This window comes from Microtus ochrogaster, chromosome 1 (assembly GCF_000317375.1).
Source record: "Microtus ochrogaster isolate Prairie Vole_2 chromosome 1, MicOch1.0, whole genome shotgun sequence".
Lineage (NCBI taxonomy): Eukaryota > Metazoa > Chordata > Mammalia > Rodentia > Cricetidae > Microtus > Microtus ochrogaster.
Window position 1 is genome coordinate 69,187,207 of NC_022009.1, and position 16,760 is coordinate 69,203,966.

Below are 16,760 nucleotides of genomic sequence, written 5' to 3' on the forward strand. Positions count from 1 at the left end.
CAGCCATAAATATATACATTGAGTCTCAAAAATTTAAAAACTAACTTCAGGGTAATGTAAAGCACACTGAAACATCTCACATGTTTGTGAGAAATAATGATAAACAACGGCAACTGTTTCCTCTCACTTAGGATAGAAACAGTATACCCTTGAGTTAATCATAGGTACTAAGGCCTGAACCTAGGGCCTTATCCACTTTAGGGACACAGTCTAGCGCTCCATTACATCCCCAGCCCTGGTCAATCATTTAATCACATACATCTTTTTTTTTTTAAATCTGACCAAGTGCATTTTTATTTTTCAAGTGAATTAATAATACATAATGTTGTGGGATTTTTTTTAATTTTTATTTATTTATTTATTTATTTATTTATTAAAGATTTCTGCCTCCTCCCCGCCACTGCCTCCCATTTCCCTCCCCCTCCCCTGATTAAGTCCCCCTCCCTCATCAGCTCGAAGAGCAATCAGGGTTCCCTGACATGTGGGAAGTCCAAGGACCACCCACAGAAGGAGAGAGAGCATGAGCAAGGAACTCAGGACCGCAAGGGGTGCACCCACACACTGAGACAATGGGGATGTTCTATCTGGAACCCAATAAGGCCAGCTGGCCTGGGTCTGAAAAAGCATGGGATAAAACCGGACTTGCTGAACACAGCGGACAATGAGGTCTACTGAGAACTCAAGAACAATGGCAATGGATTTTTGATCCTACTGCAATCACATAATCTTGATTGCTGGAATAAAGCTCTATAAATCCCTCCTATGAAAGGAGTTATTTCATAACTACACTAAGCCCTAAACCAAGCAAGTGCTATTGGTTTGGAAAGAAAAGACACCCAGAAAATATATAAGCATACAAGCAGCATAAGGAAAAGATGGTGCTGAGCCCGGTGCTCCCGTGAATGAAAGAGCTATGTCTTCAGGTGTGTGAGCTGCAAGAGCAAAGCCCAGATCTGCTCTATTCTCCACCTCTATTCTCTTTTCCAACTAGGCAAATGCCAAGAGGAGCATTGGCCCACACACGAAACGGGCATTGTCAGGAGGCACCAAATGTAATCAGGTGAGTTCATCCACTGCAGTTCTCCAGGACTGGATTGACTTAGCCAAACCTCAATTGATTCACTGAGACTCAAACAACTTTATTAATTTATTATTATTATTATTATTATTATTATTATTATTATTATTATTATATCTTTATTTATGGAACTAGAAGACAGGAAGATGACCAAGAATTCAGGCATGGAAGTGATCTGAATGAACATAAAGTTCTATCTGGTCGTAATGAAACTGGAGGATACTGAAGGGAATCAATTTTTTTTTGTCTGAAGAATGATGAAGTAGCTTTCTCCAGGGACATGTCATGAGTCCAGGGAGTGTTGCTTTAAACTTGGAAATTTCTGCGTGGTATCAGCACACTGGCAGTTCAACACCCTCTGATATGAAGCGAATGATCATGCCAGCCTTCCTGTTCCAAGCTCTGAAAATAATAGCATAAGAAGAACAAGAGAATAGACAATCAGTACAGAAAAGGAAAATGTTATTAATAAAAACAAGGTTGCATAAGCAAAAATTATTTTTAAAGTATAGTAATGGAACATATTTATTTCTCATGAAACTTTGTTGTTACGTTATGTTTTAATAATCATCAGAAACATTAGATATATGGGTAAAGGTTTCTTATGTTTAATTACACACAAGGGGTTGGCCATATTTGTTCTGGGGTTTTATCTATTTTTGCACGTTTTAATGGATTTTCCTCATTTCTTATCAATTAAATGATTTCTATGAATGGAACAGTATTTGTCAAACATTATTTAGCAAAATACCATAAAGAAAGAATGAGAGAATGATTCTTGGGGAGATGCGTTACAGGTCCTAAAAATTCAACTGTTCTACTGTAAATGATTGAGTGATAGCAAACCAAACTCATCTGCTGGCATATGGTATCATATGACTCCCCATTTGTGATCATTAGAAACAAACTGAACCATATTAATAGACAGAAATCAGAAGAAATAAAAATGAAAAAAAAATATATTCCAAAAGAAAAAAACTTAAGAAATATTACAAGTGAGAAGTAATTACTATCTGGTAGAAAATTGAGGGAAAGTCAAGAAATAAAAACTTATTTGCACATCCACTACTACCTACAGATTGGAATGCCAGTCCAAATGATACACATTAAGACAATTAGTGGGTTTAAAGAAAAACACCAAAACTTAGTAGTGTCTGAATAAAAAGGCAAACAATAAACCATTAATAGTTTCATAGAACTCATAAAATAACAATAAACTTCCAGAAATAATCTCAAGCTTGACTATAATAATGCAAGAAGCGTTCATCTCAAAGATCATCTAATGAGCCTATGTAGTCAAATTCTGAGAGAAAGGATTTGACCTCTCAGTCCTAACAAGGTATTACAAGAAGATTCTATTTCAGTTATGTAACTGAAATTATAACTGTGGCTTTCTAAAACCAGAAAATCAAAGAGGAAACTGACGTACCTACCAAACTTACTGTCTTTCTTGAAGTTACTGACAAATGCTGCATCTATAGATCATTATTTCAGTGGAGCATTTGGTTTGTTTTTCTATATTAATTATATGAATTAATAAACAAAGATGAAGGCGCATCCCAGTTCTTTTTCATTTTCAATATGCAGAAAAATAGCTTAGACCTTGAACGTGAGCTGTCTTGTCTTATAGGCCGCACCTGTCCTCCGGCTACACATCTGTGGAGCACAGTATCAGCCAACGGTTAATCAAGGATCACTTCCCTTCAGAGTGACTGATGAACCACTGCTACAGCAGTTTACAAAAATAACTTTTAGAAAAGGTGATGCAAGTGTTTCAGACACATCTCTCCAGTCCCGAACGTTCCATGCTTGAAAGTTGGGGTTTCATTAATCAGTAAATAGAATTTTTTTAAAAAAAATGGCTTGTTAAATTTTAGAAATAAAATACCATTGGCAATATTTTCATTTTGATTACAAACAGTGATAATGTCCGAGATTGGCTTTTGAAACTGCTAACGAGCCCTGGCAATGTGGAAAGGATATGGTTTAGGTAGAGGCAATGAGGTATGATTAAAGAGGACCAGCACTGAAGGGGGCCAGGGAAACTCTTTTCAGAAAGAGTATAATTAGTGCCTGACAAAAACACTTGGCGGATAAGATTTCTGAAGAAGAAAGGTTAAGACGGACAAATATTTTATGACAAAGCTGTTTAATTTTTCCCCTTTGATTTTTTTTAATATCCTCAACATTACACTGAAACTCCATACATAAATAATGTTTGTGGAATACTTGATGCAAATCTACCAGACAACTGGGTGTTTGAATTGCCAGGCACGGAGTGCAGAATGTGCTAAAGCATCGTCTTCCATTCTTGCTGTACATTCATTCTCTTTGTTGATTTATGTAATGTAGCTAATAATATGCAACCTACCCTCATTTTAAACAAACAAGTGAACTTTTGAAAAAGCTTCCCATAAGTTGCTAAGCAACTCCAAAGACACATTTTATTAATTTAACAAATAGCATCCAGATGACAAGTCCCTAAAGATGGCTTCTACCTCTGCTGCTACAAAAAGTAGAAAATCCAAGCAGATGCCCTTCTGATTTCCCTCCTCTAAGGCCTCGGGGCAAGTCAAAGATGTTGCCTTCTTCAAATATATTTTTCTTAGGAGGCAAAATAATATTTTTTAGTTAAAAATGTGATTATTAAAAAAAAAAAAGTTAGACCCAAGGACTCATAGTGGAGCTGTCCAAAATATTCCCAGCCCTGAAGATTGGTTAACCCAGGTTCCACTGACAGGTTGGATAGGAGAACTTGAGTGTGCAGAGAACTAAATTGTGAATCGTCGGGTGCTTCGGAACATCCTACAAATCTACCTACAAGACCAATAGTGCCCCCCAGTAGTTGCTACAATTAAAACTTTCTGAGGCTGAAAACAAGATAACTAGAGAAGGCGGATACAGTAGAAGGACACCTTGTTTATAGGTGAAAATCGCTTCCAATGAATATGGACATGAGTGTAAACTATAAAACACATCTTGAGCTTCCCTGGTGATGGCGAAGTCTCAGGATTTATCACCACTCGTCAGTACCTACCATCTCCATCACCAATGGTCACGAAAAACATGTGAGTGTGCAAGGGGGATTCTAGGGCACTGCTGCTCTCTGTGTGTTCACGACTTACGCTGGAGTCTAACATTTCAGCGTCATTTCCACTGTTCGCAAACTGGAATAAGAGGCTCAGTGGTTATTGTAATGATAATCCTTTTCTAGAAACACCGTGTTCCAGAACTTCAGCAAAATCTTTTCTTACTCTCAAATTTTCTCTGCATCCAGTATTTAGCAAGAATGATTTAAAAGTACATAGTAAGGGGCCGAAGCAGTGGCTCAGGAGTAAAGAGCAGATGATGCTCGTTTAGAGAACCCATGTATGATTCTCAGCACCCTTGTTTGCACCCAGCTCACAGATGCCTGTAATCCCAACTTCAGAGGGACTGATGCACACACCCACACACATACACAGAATTATTGAAGATCTATGAAAATGTATCTGTTGTAATACTATTGCAACAGTCTTTGATAGGGCATTTTTGATAACCTCCATTTAATTACTAACATCTTTGTCCCTCACACACAAACAGCTTGTATGCTTCCAATTTCACATGTGTATGAAAGAGAAATTAGGAAAGTTTTCCTAATTAATCCTTCCTTTATTTACAATATTGTATTTCTGTGAAAAGAACGACACGACTACAGATTAACGTGAGGGAATCATTTTCTGACTGTCTTCAATATGCCAGGCACTGAACAATGCTTCGTAGCTGTTTCTATCCATTTATATTTCATTGTTTATGCCCAACTAGATTGTAAGTTCCCAGAGGATAGGAACAGGTTTTATCTGTATCCCTCTGGCACCTTTTAATAATGATGCTAATAAATATGCTTTACATTTGATTAGCAATTATAACCTTTCAAATTAGTTTCGTGGTTATTAGCTCACTGGTTATATAATTTCACTATTTTACAATCAATGAGAGTGGGACACAAAATTCTCTAGGGAATAGTTCATGGATTACACAAATGGTACTTAGTAGACTGTGTATTCAATATGCAGAGACTCCCTAAATCCAGTCTTGCAAGCCTAAAATGGCTTGCCTGATTGCAAAGTCTGTTTACGATGTTAAGGAACAAAAGTTGTTGTAAAGAATAAGAATTGTTGAATGTTGCAGAAGACACCACAAAGAAGTGAATCAGTTTTTAAAAAGTGTTCAATTATACTAAAGCAGCAGGAGAATGTAAGAAATCGTGTAGTTTCTACAAGAGATTATCTTCATTTTGTTAGGTCTTTGCCTCTTATTAAAGAAGTAAAGTTGTTTTTAAAAGACAATAATACGTAAAGGAAAAGCCTTAAGATTAACTTCTACATTCTGAAAGTCACAGCATTTTACGTCATATGTATGAATAAGACCACAAAAAATATTTTCTACAACTTTCCCCACCCCAGTTGGGGGTGGGGGTGCATAGCCATATAAATAACACCGATGCAAAACATACGTTGTTTATCTGCCTTTGGGCCGAGCCGAAGGAGAAAAAAAAATACCCTATGCCGAAGTCAGCTGATCCGAGGGCATCCAAGCCTAAGGAAGTCATCCCTTATCCAGCCATAGTGCCATTTACTGCGCGCGACTGCTAAGTGCAGACTCTGGTCTAGGCCCTGGAGGGAAAGGTCCAAACCAAAGGCTGCTGGTGTGAATCTGGGCCAGCGGGGCAAAAGGGGGCAAGTGAAAAGATCTGAAAAGCCAGAAATGATTTCCTTGTCATTGGGCCTTTTCTTTGCTCCCTTTAGCTCCTTCCGATCCCAAATTTAAGAAGTGAAGGCATTTAAATAGAAATGAAAATAAGAGGAAAGGTTAAGAAAGACGTCACCAGCCGGGAGAAAGATGACCCAGTGTCCGAACCACCCTTCAACCACGTGACTGGCGAGAGAGGGAGCAGGGAGCAACCCACACACCCCTCCCCCGGTCTGGGAGGGCTGTCATCGAGTGTTGAGTGCGGGCCTCGGAGCAGGTGGGGAGCGACTAGGTGTCCGGGAAAACGGCGGGAGGTCTCCAGGCCTGGGGCGCCCCGGCGGGCTTGCCCCGGCCGCCTCCTCCAGCTTTTCCAGCCTCTGCTGTTTGCTGAGCCCCGGGCGAGCGGCTGGAGCTTCTTCCAGGCACTTCCTCCGCAGACAGCGCTGGCGAGCTGCGTCCGAGCTCGGGGAGCCGGGAGTGGAGGAGGGTTGGTCCCGGCCCGAGGGACCTGGGACAGCCCAGCGCCAGCCGGCCTGGGAGACCACCCGGCGGTGGAGAGGCAAGCGCAGAGAACCGACCGACCGGGCAGTGAAGTCCGCGCTCCCCTTCCCGGAGCAGCACAGGCACAACAGCGCGCGGGCTCGAGCCGCACTACGCTTTCAAATCTGAACCGGGAAGAATAAGATTGCTTCCAATGTTTTGTTTAAGTCAGAGAGTGAAAACGGAGAAACTCAAGTCTGTTGGCATCTTCCCTCGCCCCTCCCTACCCCTACCTTCTTCTGAAAAGCCTGCCCCAGAGCAGGAGGGGATGGATGAAGCACCCCTTTTCCTCTTTACTATCCTCTCTTTCCTGCCCAGCGATATCCATACACCCTTCACTAGCCCGGCTCAGGAGTTTAGCACAAAGTCAGCCAGGGACACCTCAAGAGCCCCTACATTCAGCACCATTAGAACACTGGCTTTTAAAAGATGGAAGTAGAAAGTAAATACATACACGCACACACATACGTACATACATATATTATAAACTGTATATATACATATACTTTATAACTATACTGCTAGCCGCAGTATAATGAAAATTCACTAGTCCTTGTTTGTACCCAAAGGCCTGGAGAGGGGTGTTTCATTTTGATGCTGTTGGTCAGGACATCTCTACCTCATTGTTTATAAGATCTTTTAAGCTCTGGTAGGTCCAAAGCAAGCAGGGATTCCAGACAAAGTCGTCCCTTCTTTCCCTTTACCTCCATGCTATAGAAACTTTACTTTCATCCCCAAAGGCCTAATGAGCCAGAGGAACTCTACACCAGGGGCCTGACTATGGACCTGCTCCCTTCCATCCTGGACATGGAAAGCTGTCCTGGACCAGAGGCTGAACTGAGTACCCGAACTACGCTTGGTTGTTGACAAAGGGAGGGGGGAATGGAGGAGGCAAATGGAAAGGAAAAACGGAGGAGTGGGGGGGGGGGAGAATGTGTTCATTTACACATTTCCTGTGCAGAACAAAAAAGTCCCACCATCAGCAAAAGAAGTCTTCTCCTCCAAAATAGCAGCCAAAGAGAGAGAATTAGAATATGCATAAAATTCCTTCATTTTCATTTGCACAGAGCATGATTTCCGGCACATTCGTAGTAAGCTGCACGATTAATACCCACGCCTAAACAGTATTTCACTGAGCATCTTTCCAAAACTCACCTAAAGAAAATCACTGTCTTCCACTACCCTGCTTCGGGAGCCACCCTTTTCCTAGTCTGTCCGCCAATGAGAATTCCATTGATAGGGTTCTAAGTTGGGTTTTCCTGGCCATCCTTTTGTCTTTAACTGCACTGGTACACCGAACTACACTTCACTGAAAGCTAGCCGGCTGTGAAGCCATGACTGCAGGTCACAGCTTAATAGAAAGTATGTTTTAGAAATATGCACAAAGGACAATAAACATGTGAGGATAGATAGATGCTTCCACATACTCTCGTGTCACAAAAATCTTCCCTATTCTACTCTAATTAGCAGTAACTAAGATGTTTGCACATAAACACCTCTGAGAATCAGTCATCTTCAAGAGTGAAGGAGAATTGTACAACCTTACTCAGTGTTCTTCACAAATATTCAGCCTCTGAGTCCACCAAATCCCCACAGCATATTTCCCTTTGCCACTAGTTCAAGCGATCACGTCGCAATCTTCCTTGAAAAATTCTGTGTTAGAAAAAAATGTTAGCATCATTTGAAATAATCCATTCCTTTTGACGTGGCCTTACTTCTCCTTGTGAAAACATACATTTCTTTCATTTAATAGACTTGCTTAATGGATGAAATTTGTGTGTATTGGCTTAAAGAGTTCCCAGAAAACTCAACTCTAATTTCTTACTCCTCCATATCCCGATATGGAAAGAGATCTATATTTGCTCACAATATAAAGAGGCATCTTCAATGATTTTCTCCAGTATCTGCAGATTTCAAGTAAATCTCAATTACTGGTACTGAAAAGCAATGCTAATATTTGTTTGACTTTTAGTTTTTGTAGAATAAGCAATTTCGATACATTTGATTTGACATATATGTTGTGCATGAATAAGCAAATAAATATATGGTTTCTGTTGGCTAAAGAGTTATTCAAATATTAGGCTATAGAAAATTATTAATTTAGTGAAATGGGTTTTTAAACTTTACAGCCACAAGAGTTTCTTGCACAGCTGTTACCACTGTGAAATAATTGCTCTCAGTTTTTATTTACATCAAATATCATCACTCCAAAATCATTAAATGTAGTTTCCCTTGGTTGTTCATGTCTGTGTCGGTTCCAGAGGTCTCAGTCATTTAAAATAAAATACAAAGTATTAGAAAATAAGTTCCCCCCAAGCCATATTTAGGGAATGCGTGTAACAGAATTGTGAGTCATGTTTTCTAGTGATGCTGACTTCCCTTAATTTTCTTACTGAAGCAAATAGTAGTGTGTTTCTTAACAAAACAAACAATTCAAACAAGCATCGTGATGACAGAGTATCATCCTTAAAACATTATTTTGCTTATAATTAAGTTAAATTATGGGATATTCTTGCTATGAGTTTGTCTTGCAGGAGGGCATTTACAGAAGAATTGGGGCGAACTTAGTGGGAGATCTTAAACTCCAAGCATGAAGGAATTCTGGGGTGGGGTGCCCATACCTACTTACAACCAGAGCTGCCTCCCACTGCAAACTTACCAAGGTGGGTGAGGAGTGAGCACCACTTCAGTGAATATAGTCTCTGGAAGCTTCTCTGTCCTTGCTGATCTTTAATGAAACAATGTTCTTACAAACTGGAAGTGTTTCCATTACAAAGAAAAGGCTAAAAGGAAATTTAAATAAAAAAGTGCTCAGCTTCCTTTCCATAAAAAGCAAAGATTACAAAGAACCGAAGCAATGTAAGTGTTGCCTCCCTTCCCCCCAACAGACACCTTGCTTCCTTAATGTTTCTGTTGTGGACTGGGTTGAATTTGAGTTTGAAGGAAATAGCTCACCAAAAACTTTCCAGAGCACAAACCAGCTCCTGATATTTATGTCTTTGATTTTGACCTTTTCAAAAGTCCAGGTTCTGCTATCTCACACATCTCCACGGGCCACATCAGTGCAGTAAGGTTATACTCCCCTATCCCCCCCACCAACCAACCCCCTAGTCTCTATTCTTCTCTCTCACAACTGCCCCTCCTTTCCTAACCAGCTTCTCTATCTTCCTCACAAAAGGAGGCAATTATAAACTACCTGCTTTAGGGCTAACACCTGCCTGAAAAGCAACAAATCTAACTCCATGTCCTTCCATTCTTCTGCTTTTATTTCATTTCCCTTTTGGTGGGGGTGAAACCAGGGCCAAGTGTTCAGGAGACAAGGAGAATGTTGGACTGAGAAGATGGTAGACTATTACAGGTGGAGATCTACTTCCCATCTAGGCCCAGGACCTACTAACCGTTTGCTCACCTAGCGTGTATACACCTCATAGAAGCATCTCTTGTGCCTGAAGATATGGGCTTTGCTTTCCTAGCTAGATGGCCACCACTGAAGGCTACCATCACTAAATCTACTCCCTCAGCACATCTGCCTGTTCCTAGATTCACTGGAAACTCAAAACCCTGCCATTCTCAACTTCCTTGGCTTAAAAAAAAATGGCGACTTGCCTCCTAAGCAGAAGCAATCTAGGCAGCAGGTCCTCCAGCTCTCTACATAAGAACCCTTCACGTGTCTATGTCTGTTCTCATTTCCCTCCTGAGCCTGCTTTAAGAATGACGTCCTCAGGGGGACATGATGAAGGATGAATACAAAAGTGCTGGATGACTACTGTAGATGAAGGGAGTCTTCCTTGAGAAAGCTGACAGGAATCATTCAATTAACCAGTAAAACATGAAATTGGAGGAACGTCCAACTGCAGCCATGAAACACAAACTGTAGGCTAAAATAGGTTCTGCTTTCTTCCTGTTGGTCTTAAACTTATTTTGAAGTTCATTCTGTGACAGTTACTTACATTGTTCTTATTAATAGTTTATTTGGCATTATTGTTGCAGGTTTTGTTGTTTTGTTGTTGTTCTAGCTATTAGATTATTCACCAGAAGTTTAGGAAGAATAGTTAAATTAATTAGCTTATTGGTAATTTAAAGCTGAAAACTAGTAATTAAGCCAAAAACTATAAATGATCAGAGATGATTCATACCGATGTAGGATTTGGAAGGAAGACAATCTAAATTTTGGGCACTAGATTTTGCAGCTGTGAAATAAGTAGGACTTGGGAATCAAGAATATAACGGACTGATACTTTTCAGTCACCCAACCACTCTCCCCCAGATTCATCTCTGATCTGTTTGTAAAGATTAAAAAATAAATTCAAGCAAAAAAAAATCCCATGAGTGATCCTCAGGTCATCAGCTTTTTCACATTTATTCTCTGTACCCAGGACCATCCCTCCCTTCCAAATCAGCCCTTTGCATCTCTTTGCTCTTACTTTGAGTCTCTATGTCAAGACAGAAGACAAGGAGATAACTTCATCCCTCTCAGGCACACTCTAGAACATAAGTTTAGCATGGCAATTCTCTCTAGAACAAGCTCCTGCTCTTTCAAATATAATTAATGTTTTGATAGTATAGTTCTTTAACCACATATATACACATAAAAACAGATGCACCCTCCAGCCTTGCTGCTTGTTCAACCCAAACAAAAATGGGTGCATTCTTTCAATGGCTCCTAAAATTCTTTCAGTCAATCAGCACAGAGAGAAGATAACTACAGTCCAAATATTGTCAATTTTTGTTAAATTTCACTTAAAACCAAAGGATATTCTGGATTGGTAGTCTGGTACAGAACTTTACTACATACTAGGCAAAATCGCCAAACCCTTGTTTATCTTTTGAAAAATTAATAAAGGGGTTAGAATTTCAGTATCTTATACAGGTGAGGCTAAATTGACACATATGTGTAAAAACTAGTAACTATGACAACTAAAGTATAGTGACTTAGCTAAGCATTGCTTACTTTGTCAAATACCTCAGCTCTGTGTTTTGGGTCAATTAGTTCACACAGTTGCTATTAGTTATAAATAAACATATGTGACATAGATGGTCAGAAAAACAGACATGTAGATATGTGTCTAACAACATAGGGGTTAAGTGAGCAAATCTGAGCTTCCATATTTATGTGTTCTTAGTTCAATCGGTATAGAAAGATGAAATGTTAAGAACTGATAGCTATACAGACCGTGGGCTATGACATGCTCGCCATCTTCAATAAAGAAATGCATAACACTGAATCCAACACACATATCAAACTTCATTTCCCTACAACATTATGGAACAGAGAAATTAGCTATGATATCTGAATATATCTCAAGTCCAGGCAAGGCAAAGAGACATCTTCTACATTTCTCTCCTCCGCTAACTTTTTAGAAGGAATGTGCCAAAGATTCTGCTTTTCATAAACATCCTGAAGCTTACTTTCTTCTCTTATTTAATATTTCAAATTACGAAAGAAGATAGGAGGAACAAGGGAGTCCATGAAGGTGATTTTCAGTGGATCTTTTCAAGAATGGCAGAAACAAAACTGCTTTCGACTGGAGTGTGAATTCCTGAGAAGCCCTGATCTTTGTCGCTGTTTTAGAGAGGACCCATTGGCATTCCTTTATTACTTTCCCTTGAACAGAGATGTGGGATTGACCCTCCTTCCCACTGATTAGCATGCAGACATTACAATTACATATTAGTTAATTTTCCATCAGAAAAGCCCTCACAGGTGTACAGACTCCGTATCAGGATGGGAATAAACTCCCATCTCAGTCATTTGGGCATAAGGAACTGAAGGAAGAGTTTCTACACTAGTGATCACCAAGGGTATGTGAAATATGATACACAAGTTATCCACCAGAATTCCGGATGTGGCCTTATTTCTCTCCTTGTATCTCCTTTATTTTATTTTATTTTATTTTTTCAGTTCGAAATGACTATGAGTTTCCAATGAGGTTTTGTTTGGGTCTAGTTAATATTAAAGATCACACACGGTTTAAAAATATTGTTATTTTTCTTTAATGGGGAAAATTGGACTCCTGCGTGTCAGATCTGTGGATTTCTGAAAGGCAGTGGGAACGGTACTGACATCACTTTGCACTTTAACAATCCGATTTGGTCGGAGTACAAGTTGTTTGTTTAACCCGACAACTCGGTGCACCCCGTCGCACACTTTGCACACTCATTAAAACGATTATTCACGACCTGTCGAGTGTTTTCGGGTTCATTCACAGGAAAGGCTTGCATCCAGAGAGCAATTCAAGTCAACACTGTCCACTACACCACGCACGTGAGGACTAGCTGGTGCATGCGTGAAAGGCTAGGGGAGGGGTTGGAGAGTGAGTGTCTTGGCTGGGAAGTCCCGTCAACGCGAGATACCAAGTAATCTCAACCGCCTTAGAATGCTTAGAGCTAGCTCTTGGTTCCACAACACAGCCACGTCACTACCTAGTTTCAAAGACTTCACAAGGAAAAGGAAAAAAAGAAACAAATGAAACAAATAAAGGTAGACCTCCCTGACTCCTTTTCTTTTTCAACCTTGTCCATACTTTAGATCCTAGGGTTGCTGTGGCCCCTCTTCTCACCACGGACAACTATTGAGAAAGGGAGGATTCCCTTTCCACCTCCCCAGGTCCCTTTGACCTCAGGGAGAAAATTGCAATATATATGTTTTCTGTGTACCTTGCATTCAGTAGAAGGAATGAATAAGAAAATAAGATCCTTTTGGTAGTTTTAGTCCCGATTGTTAAGGAGGAAGGACTAAGGATTAGTCCTCCATACTGAGAACTTCTTTTTTTTCAGATTAACAAAGTAGGCCACTTTTGTTTTTGTTTTTCAATTTTCAAGTAAGGTTTCAATCTTTTGGAACGACAGCAGAGGACCAAGACGGATGTATCTCAAGCCCTATGCTTGCCTTGTACTTAGAAGGAGCACACTGACTCAGGCTTTTCCATTTTGTTCTGCGATGAATCCTGGTACCTCCTATCCGTGTGCTGTATTATTGCAAGAGGCATGACTATCTCCAAAAGCTGTAATAACACATGCACACCAATAGGATATGTGTGTACAAGTATGTAATATATAAAAAGCCACAATAATTTCTTCTGCATAAGGACCCCTGCCATATATAAGAGCTTGCACTTGCTTTACAATAGGTGTCCAATATCTACATTTAAATGATTCCTCCTTGGTATTTCATACAAAGCACTGCCAACACCTCGTGTCTAGTTTATTTCCATGAGGCTAATCTATCCATGCCTATTGAAAATCATATCTTATTCGGGAGTTTCACTCTATCAAACCTAAGATCATGAAACCATGTATCTACCTTATCCAAACACGTCGATACAATGTATGAGGAAAGGCCTGGAGCTTTCAAACAGCATGAGGTTTTAAGCAGAAGCCGGCTTCTAATTGCTAACAGGCAAGTATGAATAAACACTTTTATAAACTGGTCTCACTCCCAGAATTTAAGTGCATCTATAAGGTGTACTTAAAATGAACCGGCTATGTGTGTTTCACTTCCTGTGATTAAAGCTTTCGTTAAAAGCAATGTGTGATAAAAATAAAGCAGGGCACTCTGAGATATGGAGGCAAATAGCTGAGACCTCTGCATAAATAAACACAAATCAATGTAGTAATACATAACACTATTGATACAGAAACGATCGATTTTAGCCTTCCAACCTGCAGTCAGAGTTTGCCATGTTTAATTAACACTATTTATTTTCAGAAAAATATAGATAATAAAGAAACAAGCAATACTGGCTATCAGTTATATCTGATTCTACTTAATTGTTCCCAGAACATTTTTGATGAGGTCGGCAGAATACTCTTTTTTTTTCTAAGAAAGCTTTGCCAACCTTTAAAAGCACATTATTAATTATAGAAATTATCAAAGTATTAAATAATAAAATTACCACCTTATTCTTGCTCTGAATTTCTCAACCTTCATGCCAGTCTCTAATTATTCATTCAGAACATTTTAATAGGACAAACACAATAGTACTTCTTATTTTCAAATTTTCTCAAATGCTTGAATACTATTGGGTTTAAAGATTCCTTAGCTACCTCTTATAGTAAACAAGAAAGCTGTTGATCTCCCAATATGCCATGAAAGCCTTCTCTCCTGACCATACATAAGCTTTATCAAAGAAAAAAAGAGGGGGAGGGAATCACACTATTTCAAGACTGTTTCTTACCATGAATGTAAAATGAACATATGTCAGACTCAAAGAAAAAGCAATATTTCAGATTCCTAGAATTTACATCTAAAACAATGTTGCAGGTTTTCCTACAGTCAATTTTTCTTTTGTGAGACATTATTAGCCGCCAGGGTGTGTGATCTCTTTCAGACTTGGCCTCTGGACAGTCATGGGAATTGTGTTTGTATTTTTCATCTACAGAAATGCTCATTCACATTCATGCTTGAATTTAAAATTCAAGTTCTAAAAAAAAAATTCCAATTTATAAAGCCCAACTATTTTGGGAAAAAATTTCATCCCTAACATCGCTGCACATAAGCCTTGAGTCTGACTGTTTTTACAATAGTGTATATTCAAGAATTTTCCTTGACTCCTGTCAAACCCACCTAGGGCCAAGAATTCAGGGGCAACCAGACCCAAAAGGAAAATATCATCAGTTATTGTTTAGGGCTAATTTAACAGATAATTTAACTTCAAACAACAATGATTAGGTCATTAAATTTCAGAGTCATGAGAAAATGAAAGAACCCACCGAGACACAATTCTCTCTAACCCCATTACAGTTTCCAGTCTTCCTCTTCAATCAAAGGAATTAAACAAACAAACAAATAAACAAAATCCGCCTATGCCGGAGATACCACGCTCCTTAAGGCGCACAAAGACAGAAGGAATAAGAGGAGGTGAAGAGGAAGAAAGAAAACAGAAGGTGGCTATTTCAACTCCGGGATGCTAACAATATAGGAAAACTCAACTCAAGCCGAAAATAAATATCCAAACGTGTAGTTATTGATCAGGCTCTTTCATACCCACCCGAAGCGACAAATCTCGCCTAGAGCTATTTGTTCTTTGCTCCTGTGCGGCTTTTCCGCGATGCCAAATTCAGTTAAATGCTGAGGGGCCCGTGAGAAAGGTGTGGGACATCTCTGCTGACAGCTTCACATACAGAATTCTGAATTATTTCTGATGATCTTAAGTAATTCCTCGGATCTCGGTCTTTGGATTTCTGCCTATTTTAAGTTTTGCTATAGGGCTAGGATGTAGCGGTGTGCAGGCTTAACCAGGAAGCCTGACTGTTGGAAGAGGGAGGTGGGAGGTGCAGGTGGAAGCTCCCCTCTGTCTCTCTCCTCATCTTTTCTGTCTAGTTCTTCCGAAAGGAAGATCAATTCCTAGCAAACCTCCGTGTTTCTGCGGCATTCTGCTGCCCTGCCCGCTTTCTCTCCCCAACTCCAGGCTGTTCCTCTCGTTCAGGAAATTCCTATCCGGAGGCTCTTTCCAAAACATCCAAGGAGTGGGCAGAAACGGGGAACCAGACAGAAGGGATGGATAGGGTGCTATTGTAAAATCAGTTTTACCACCCACCGGGTGAGTCCTGAGATCTGAAACTGCACCTGGCAAACAAAGACTAGCAACTTCTAGGGAGAGGTGAGGTGGAGCGATCAAAGAAGTCTAAGAAGAAAGGGAAAGGTTTGGATCACACGCGGCCTCAGCTCCGGAGGCCGGTTCCCCACGCGGCGACCGTTTCCTGGGCTAGAGCGCCCTCGCGTTGAGGCTTGCCGGCAGCGCGGCTCGGCTCCCTACGCAGGGAGGCAGGCGGCGGTGACCTGAGCGGGTGTCCACACCCATAAGCCCACCGCCGTGCGGCCCCAGATAGCTCTGTGGTACCGGTCCACGCTCTGCTGTTAGTCCCAAACCCGAGACCACAACGCCGGCAGACCCCGGCCTCTCTGCTCAGAGTCCAGCCCGGGCTCCCCCTTAAAGTCAGCCCGAGCCGGGAGACGCAGGGCAGGACATCCCGACACCGCAAGGCGGGCCTCTTGGGAGTTTTGGAAGAAGCCAGCCAGAGGCTGGCGTGCACACAGCCACCCTGGGACAGCCAGGCTCTGGAGCATACAGCGCCGGCTCCTAAGTGTGTATTAAAAATCAATTATTTGCCTGAGATTTCCAAAGCCGGGAACTGAGGTATTCCCAGCGGGGACGAAGTCAAGCCCAGAACGGTGCTCATTTCCCTAGTTTTTCCAAGAGACCAAGAAGGCTCCTTCCCTTAACCGGCGGGCGCTGAACTCGACCTGGAGCAGATCCTCTTAATCTTGCAGAGACCCTGGCTTGACCCAGGCCAAGGAGCTGGCGAGAGAGCCAGCGTGGTGTTGGCAATGGCAGTGTGAAAGTAGGACCGAGGACAGCATCACACACACACACACACACACACACACACACACACACACACACACACA

General features: G+C 40.8%; 1 protein-coding gene across 7 annotated transcripts in view; it reads right to left on the reverse strand.

Moving 5' to 3' along the window:
* Nucleotides 1–1,183: 1,183 nt before the first annotated feature.
* Foxg1 (forkhead box G1) overlaps nucleotides 1,184–16,760 on the reverse strand; it is a 24,550-nt gene continuing 8,973 nt past the window's right edge. For 2 of the 7 annotated variants that reach the window (XR_003377409.1, XR_003377414.1), the window contains exons 3-4: nucleotides 9,009–9,132; nucleotides 1,499–8,002 (exon numbers count right to left, since the gene is read on the reverse strand). The gene's annotated coding sequence lies outside the window, so the exon portion shown is untranslated. The other 5 variants (XR_003377410.1, XR_003377412.1, XR_001228997.2 and 2 more) reach the window with 5 other exon arrangements.